The sequence below is a fragment of the Thamnophis sirtalis genome, unplaced genomic scaffold, assembly GCF_051295495.1.
Source record: "Thamnophis sirtalis isolate CommonGarterSnake01/CBP01778 unplaced genomic scaffold, rThaSir2_p1.2 scaffold_5, whole genome shotgun sequence".
Classification (NCBI taxonomy): domain Eukaryota; kingdom Metazoa; phylum Chordata; class Lepidosauria; order Squamata; family Natricidae; genus Thamnophis; species Thamnophis sirtalis.
The window spans coordinates 94,404,905-94,412,408 of record NW_028261385.1 but is presented as its reverse complement, the minus strand read 5'-3'; the positions used below and the strand labels follow the sequence as shown (position 1 = coordinate 94,412,408).

The 7,504-nt window shown below is 40.4% G+C and overlaps 1 long non-coding RNA gene across 1 annotated transcript; it reads right to left on the bottom strand.

The window, feature by feature from the left end:
• Positions 1-5,467: 5,467 nt before the first annotated feature.
• LOC148045476 (uncharacterized) lies at positions 5,468-7,237 on the bottom strand. Its single transcript, XR_015696586.1, has 3 exons — positions 7,162-7,237; positions 6,562-6,657; positions 5,468-6,034 (listed from the first exon to the last, which is right to left on the bottom strand). It is a non-coding gene; the product is annotated as an uncharacterized LOC148045476 (long non-coding RNA).
• Between the last annotated feature and the right edge of the window lie 267 nt (positions 7,238-7,504).

The window sequence follows — 7,504 nt, the reverse complement described above, 5'->3', positions numbered from 1 at the left end:
AATAAAAGGTCTTGCATTCAGGTATGGACAGCTATAATTTAAGCTATTTGATAAGTGCCAAATGTATGATCATAAAAAAGAATCTGTAGCTGAATAGACATAGTGCTATAGAATTAGTGCTGTTCTTCCTATTTTAGGTGGCTTTGCCCGCCTTTCTCTCTATATTTTTGCTTCCTCCTCCCTCCATTCACTGAAACCTTTGTTTCTGTTCTCTGCCTCCTGTACCTCAGATCCATCCTTCTCCCTCTTCTCCCTCCTTTGCAATTCCTCTAATTTGGTTTACGGCACTTCATCATCCACCCGGATAGAATATACAAGAGTCCAAACAATGCCGAGTATATTGCAGAAAGAAGCTGTCCTGGAGAGCAATTCCAACAACAGCAGGCTTGGGCTGTGCAATATTTTTCATCAGCTCAATGAAAGCTGAGAAAGATAACAAAAAAACAAAAAAAAGAACATCTGCGTAATAGGAGAAAGGGGAGGAGGGAAGAATCCTGGATATGGTTCAGGAATTCAAGAATCAGAGCCCTAGATCACAGAGTTCTTGGCAGCCGAAGGTAATAAACCAACAGCTTTTCTACTAAACATGTCTTTTAACAGAGTCCTGCGGAATATTAGTTTGTTCTTCTAGAATATATTAATTTGACCGCCCAGCTAATGTTCCACTGGAGTGCATTCCATTAAGCGCTCTCTTCAGACACCGTCAACCATAGGTTCCCTTTCCTTTTATAACCCTGACAAATCCCAGGCTTCATAGGTAGAGAAAAGGGAGATGTTCATGAGATGCAAGCCTGCAGATGTGGAGATGCAGTGGTATGGAAAGCTGGATTTTAAAAAAAAAAATCCATTTGCAAAGCATCTGTTAAAGGACAAAGAGCTTCAGTGTTCTGGATGGGGGCTTTTCATAGCCATCTGGCTGGTAATTGTGGGGAACAGGATGTTGAAATAGATGGGCTTTCGGATGTTCGTACCCAGAAATGAATCGCAAAAATTTATTACAATAAAAATATTGTCAAAGCAGGCTTAGAAATGCACAATACTCTTAATGGCCTTCCCTAAGGAGAGGTTTGAAATCACCACCAAAAAGGCCCAGATCTGTTTCAAAGCAAAATTAGAGGGCAGAGCTCAGGAAATGTTCTTCAAAGTTGAGTAGGTGTTAAGTCTAAAAAAGGCAGAATGGGGAGACCATTTATTAAATAGGGGAGCAAAATTATTATGGCTAAATAGCAATAGCACTTTGACTTATATATCACTTCACAGTGTTTCATAGCCCCCTCTAAGAGGTTTACAGAATCAGCTTTTGCCCCCAACAATCTAGGTCCTCATTTTACCAACCTTGGAATGATGGAAAGCTGAGCCTGGTGAGATTAGAACTGCCAAATTGAGGCAGCCAGTAGGCAGCATAAGTAGCCTGTAGTGCGGCACTCTAACCACTGCACCACCAGTTGACTCAGCTTTTCATCCTTCCAAGGTGGGTAAAATGAGGACCCAAATTGTTGGGGACAATATGCTGACTCTGTAAATGGCTTAGAGAAGGCTATAAAGTTATGTGAAAGTGTATATAAGTCTGTGCTATTACGCTTGCTATTATGGCCTTTAGTTCATTTGGCTTAATATTGTCACAATGAATGTGAGCAGTTCTCATGTTTACTCAGAAATGCCAAGGACTGAATCAAGGAGCACTTGTTTGCTGGAGATAAAGACCCTTCCCCTTTATGTTAAAGTTGGAAACATTACTTTTCATCCTAAAAAAGATAAGAATAGGGAGGAAGAGTTCATATTTGCATTCAGCCACAAAACCCATTGTCTGTCCTCAGGCTAGTCACCATTTCTCATCTCAACACACCTCACAAGGCTGATAAAGGATAAAGTGGCAGCTGTCAGAACAGTGACAAGAGCTAATCAATCAGATTGCATTATGTTGATCTTGTACCAGCCATACTGGCTACCCACTTGTTTTGGCAACTGGGAATGAACTCTAAAATCTTGAGGCAGTCTGGGGCATTACAAAGGTATTGGGCTTCAAGTCTCCCCAAATTTTCAGCGTGGACCTTAAACATCTGGGACTCACCTGACAGTATCAACCTGACTTAATGCTTACTTCTGTTTCTATGTCTGCTTCCTCTTAAGCTTTTTGAAAACATGATGGACTGGTACCCAATACAAAGTTATAATTGTTCTCAATAATTATAGTTATAGTTATAATTGTGCTCAGTGTTTTATACAAATACATTTATATCTTGCCTTATTTCCAAGGAACTGCAAGGCAAATTTTCTTCAAGTTAGTGTAAATGAACTTGGCAAACAATTGGGTTTGTTGTGTTTTCTTCATGAGCCTATTCATTTAAATATAATTGTATTGTTATTTAATGATTGTTAATTAAGTAAACTGCTGCAAGCAAGCACTGCTGGAAATCATTGGATGGGAGGGAGGGAGGGAGGGAAGGGAGGGAGGGAAGGGAGGGAGGGAGGGAGGGAGGGATAATCTGATTGACTTCTTGGCTGAATGTAGATGTGAACTTGAATCTTCCTATTCTTTACCTAATGTACCAACTACCACATTTTATATATTTCTCTCTCTCTCTCTCTCTCTCTCTCTCTCTCTCTCTCTCTCTCTCTCTCTCTCTCTATCTATCTATCTATCTATCTATCTACCCATCCATCCATCCATCCATTCTCTATATCTATCTCTATCTCTATCTCTATCTATCTATCTATCTATCTATCTATCTATCCATTCTATATATCTCTCTCTATCTCTCTCTCTCTATCTCTATCTCTATGTCTATCTCTATCTGTATATCTATCTATCTATCTATCTATCTATCTATCTATCTATCTATCTATCTATCTATCTCTATATCATCTCTATCTCTATCTCTATCTATCTATCATCTATCTATTTATCCACTCTATCTCTCTCTCTCTCTCTCTCTCTCTCTATCTATCTATCTATCTATCTATCTATCTATCCACTCTATATATCTATATCTATATCTATATCTATATCTATATCTATATCTATATCTATATCTATATCTATATCTATATCTATATCTATATCTATATCTATATCTATATCTATATCTATATCTATATCTATATCTATATCTATATCTATATCTATATCTATATCTATCTATATCTATATCTATATCTATATCTATATCTATATCTATATCTATATCTATATCTATATCTATATCTATATCTATATCTATATCTATATCTATATCTATATCTATATCTATATCTATATCTATATCTATATCTATCTTATGTAAATCCATCAGTTGCTGTTTGCTTTTAGATATGGCTGTAGTGGCTTTTTAAAAAGGTTCTTACTCTTTTTTGTTTTAGATTTCTAATTTGTTTTTGTATCTGATTTTGGACAACTTTATGGGAATATGGCAATCTGTTCATTATTTTAAAACCATGTTTTTATTTTTCTAGAGTTTTATGTTCTTTCATGTTTTACACTACCTATACATCTGCCTTTTTATGTTGATTGCACTTTTATTCCTATTTTAGTATTTTTCATTGTAATTTTAAAATCTGTTGGAAGCCCTCTTGGGCAAACTCAGTTTTGAACAATGGCATAGATGTGTTAAAAACTGAACGAAAATAAAATTTGGAGAGAGAGAGAGAAGGGGGGGAGAGAGAAAAAATGTATATGAAATCAAGAAACAGAAGTGTGGGAGAAACAACCCCACATGATGCAAAATGCAGGAAATAAACAGTTGCCCCATATTCCCCAAATGGTCCCTCTGGTGGAGTAGGAAAAAAAAGAAAAATATAGTTCCTGAAATTCCTAAAAAATATGTTATTATTATGATTAGTTTCAGAGGTGGTATTCAGCAGGTTCTGACCGGTTCTGGAGAACCGGTTGTGGAAATTTTGAGTACTTCAGAGGCGGTAAATACCACCTCTGACTGGCCCCGCCCCATCTATTCTCTGCCTCCCGAGTCCCAGCTGATCGGGAGGGAATGGAGATTTTTCAGTAACTTTCCCCTGCGATGCCCACCAAGCCACGCGCAGCAATACATGTCACACCCACCAAGCCACGCCAACAGAATCGGTATTAAAATATTTTGAATCTCATCACTGATTAGTTGCATAATCATGCAGATGTTTAGACTTGATTTGACATTTTGGCCACCTATTCGAATGCTTCTCAAGGACCTGGGATAGGCAGATATTGTTTAATAATATTAATGGTATTATTGCAAGATGTAAGGCAATTGACTAATGGTGAGATGGTCAATGCCAATGATGTTCAAGTGGTACCCCACATGTTTTGAGATTGCGCCAGCGGTGGGTTTCAGGCGGTTCGCAGCGATCCCCGCAAACCGGTTGGTCGGCGAACCCGGAAGTAAGTAACTTCCGGGAACGCCGAAGGGTCCACCCGCCCGCCCGCGTTTCTTATCCAGTTTTGACGAGTTCTGCGCTTCCACGCATGTGCAGGACGCATACAGCGCCTGCGCAATCCTCCAGGAGCAGCTGGAGCATTGCACAGGCACTAGTACGCATGCGTGCACTGCGTGCGTGCATGAGGACGCCGCCGGCCCTGTTCCAACCGAACCGGTTGGAACGGGGCGAGAAACCCACCCCTGGATTGCGCCCAAGATTTCTATTAGTATTGGTACTATCTTTGCTTTTCTTTTGCCACTGTCATTCTACAGGTAAACCTATGGCCACAATTGAGCTCAATATTTATGTTGCTAATTGAGATAGTTGCTAAGAGAATTTTTTCTGCCCCATTTTATGACCTTTCTTGCCACAGTGGTTAAGTGAATAGCTGTATTTGATAAATTAGTCACACAGCTGTTAAGGGAATCTGGCTTCCCCATTGACTTTGCTTGTCACAAGGTCACAAAAGGTGATCAAATGACCCCAGGACATGAATTTTGATCATGTGAGCATAGAGATGCTGAATAAGTGTGAAAAACAGCTATGTCACTTTTTTTTCAGTGATGTTGAATGGTCACTAGATGCACTGTTGTAAGTCGAGGACTATCTGTACTTCTATTGATCTTCTACACTGCTGCCTCCAGCAGTATTGCATTATTGCAATGTCCACCATCCAGACTTTTATTATTATATTAATTTTTTTGGCTATCCAGTAAGCCCTGAGTGGCACACAAAACATAAAAACAAATAAAACAATGAATTAGATCAGAGAGCGCAGACTTATTCTTCTAATAAAGAGCAAAATCAACTAAACAAAAAAGGGGCCTTAAACAAATAACAAACATTAACCCCAGGCCTGAAAAGCATATTGGATGCAGGTCAAACTTGCAAGGTAGGCCAGGTCCGGAAAAGGAGACCACATCTGAATAATTGGAGTTTTGCATCAGGCCTATTGAGTGGAATAACAAACTTTAAAAGTTTGACAGATGCTCCTTTTCTCCCCTCTTTTATTAAAGAAAATCAAAGCAGAGCAATCTTGAGTGTTTCTTTACAGCTTTCAATCTAACTCAGATTATTATGATTATCATCATAATCTTCATAATTACTTCATTAAACATGAAACTCAGTCAACTGAACATTCAAAAATGCATCACAAATACCATTGACTGGTGTTAATGGTTGATACAGGTTGCTGCCAGCGTCCTAGGTATCAACCAGGTACCTTCTTAAGATGTAAGATGTTCCGAGTAGCACAGTTCTGCTGGTGTTACAGTAGGAAGCTGCAATTTCTTGATGTATTTTGTAAAATTCTTGAACATGGTACCAAGTGCTCCGATGATAATGCGTGTTACTGTCATGTTTTTCATCCATAATCGTGTAGTTTCGATGGCTAGGTTGCAATATTTCATGACTTTTTCCAGTTCTTTTTCTTCAACTCTGGCATCTCCTGGTCATTTTTCGACAACTGTGATTGTATTGTGTTCCAAATGACAATCCATCTGTATTTGAAAGTCCAAGATCTTCCCCTTCTTTTTCTCGACAACTTTTTCCACATTATTATTACTGGTATTATTGTTTTTGTTGTTGTTTAATATTGCCACCGACTTCAATGGATTCTGGGAAGCTTACAAAATATCACATTTGATCGAAACATATAAAAACATAAGCCAAATGAAACAAGACAATCTGACTAAAAGCCAAGAGCCACAGCCCCCCTTCCATTAGGTTTTAAGGACTTCTGGGTACCCCAAGGGAACTGATATCTCTAGATAGATGGTCTTACAAAGGAAGAGGCTGCAACAGAGAATGCTTCAGCAAACCCACAAGACGACCACATTTAATAGGAAGGACCTGGAGCACACCTGCTCTCCAAATGTACCATCAGAGGGCAGAAACCCATTAGAGAAAAGTTCTCCTCAGGGACACGTTTACCTACCCATCACCAAGCACCTTCTTGAAGAACATCTTCAGATTCTAGAAGCTATTATCCAATCAAATCCAGCGCCATTACAGAAATCTCTGAATGATTTCTAAACTGAAGGTCATCCCCCACCCCACCCCACCCACACACCAAAATACACCGACATACCCAGTGTAAACATTTGTGTGCTGGATAGAAACGTCTGGAAAGCCAGCTTCTAAAAGACTCACCGTTAGGCTTGGCCTGGTCCATGGTGCCCCAAGGCAACTAGTGGAACCAAATTCATGCCCTTTTGACTGCTTGCATTTAAGCCACCGTTTGCCTGCCTGGAGGAAGATAATTTGTCAGACACCAGCTGCTCTTTCCCCACAGGCACACTTGTTATTATGTTACAGCGCGTGTGAAGAATGTTTAATGCCAGCCGAGTGAAGGAGGGAGAGAGGGGGGGAAATAATTTCATGACTGCGTTTGCACAAATAATCGGCCGGAGCTCGCCCAGACAGGACCACCATCCATGCTGTTGATGGAGAAGCTCAAAAGGGAAGGATGGGGTTGGAAGGGACTGGTGGCAATTAGGATGAGAAAGTGATTAGTGGAAAGAGGCTTCTGCATTCCGAGTTGGGTTGCAGTCTCTCGAAGAAGGAATCATGTCATGGAGATGCTGTGAAGTTGCTTTCTAGAGCAGCCCCCTCTCCTTGGATGACAGACTGAGAAAGACTGTCAAGCTGTAGGCCTCAATCACTGGCTTTCTCCACTTCAGGAGGACTTGGTGGGCGGGTGGGTGGGGAGGGCACTGTGGTGCTTCCCGCATAAGAAATGAACAGGCTGACCTTTTCAGAGCTGCTGAAAGAGAAAACCAGATGTATTCCTCAAGAGTCACTGTGACTGAAGGATGATAAAGACTTCCATTGTGCACTTGAATAAAAGGAAAGCTAACCAGAAAACAGCAGCTGATAATAGTCAGGCTGGCCTGGGCTATTGTGCAACTCACAAACATTCCGCTTTGGCCTAGACCACCACGGCTGGTCGGTGCAGCAGTGACTCGGTTGTAAAGAAAGCAGCTCCCCTTCCTTCTCACCCCTGCCCTCTCCTAGAGAGGTTTTCAGGACATACACTAGCAATTATATGACTATAGGTCTCAGTCTTGGCCACATTCAGGGCTTCCCCTCTCGT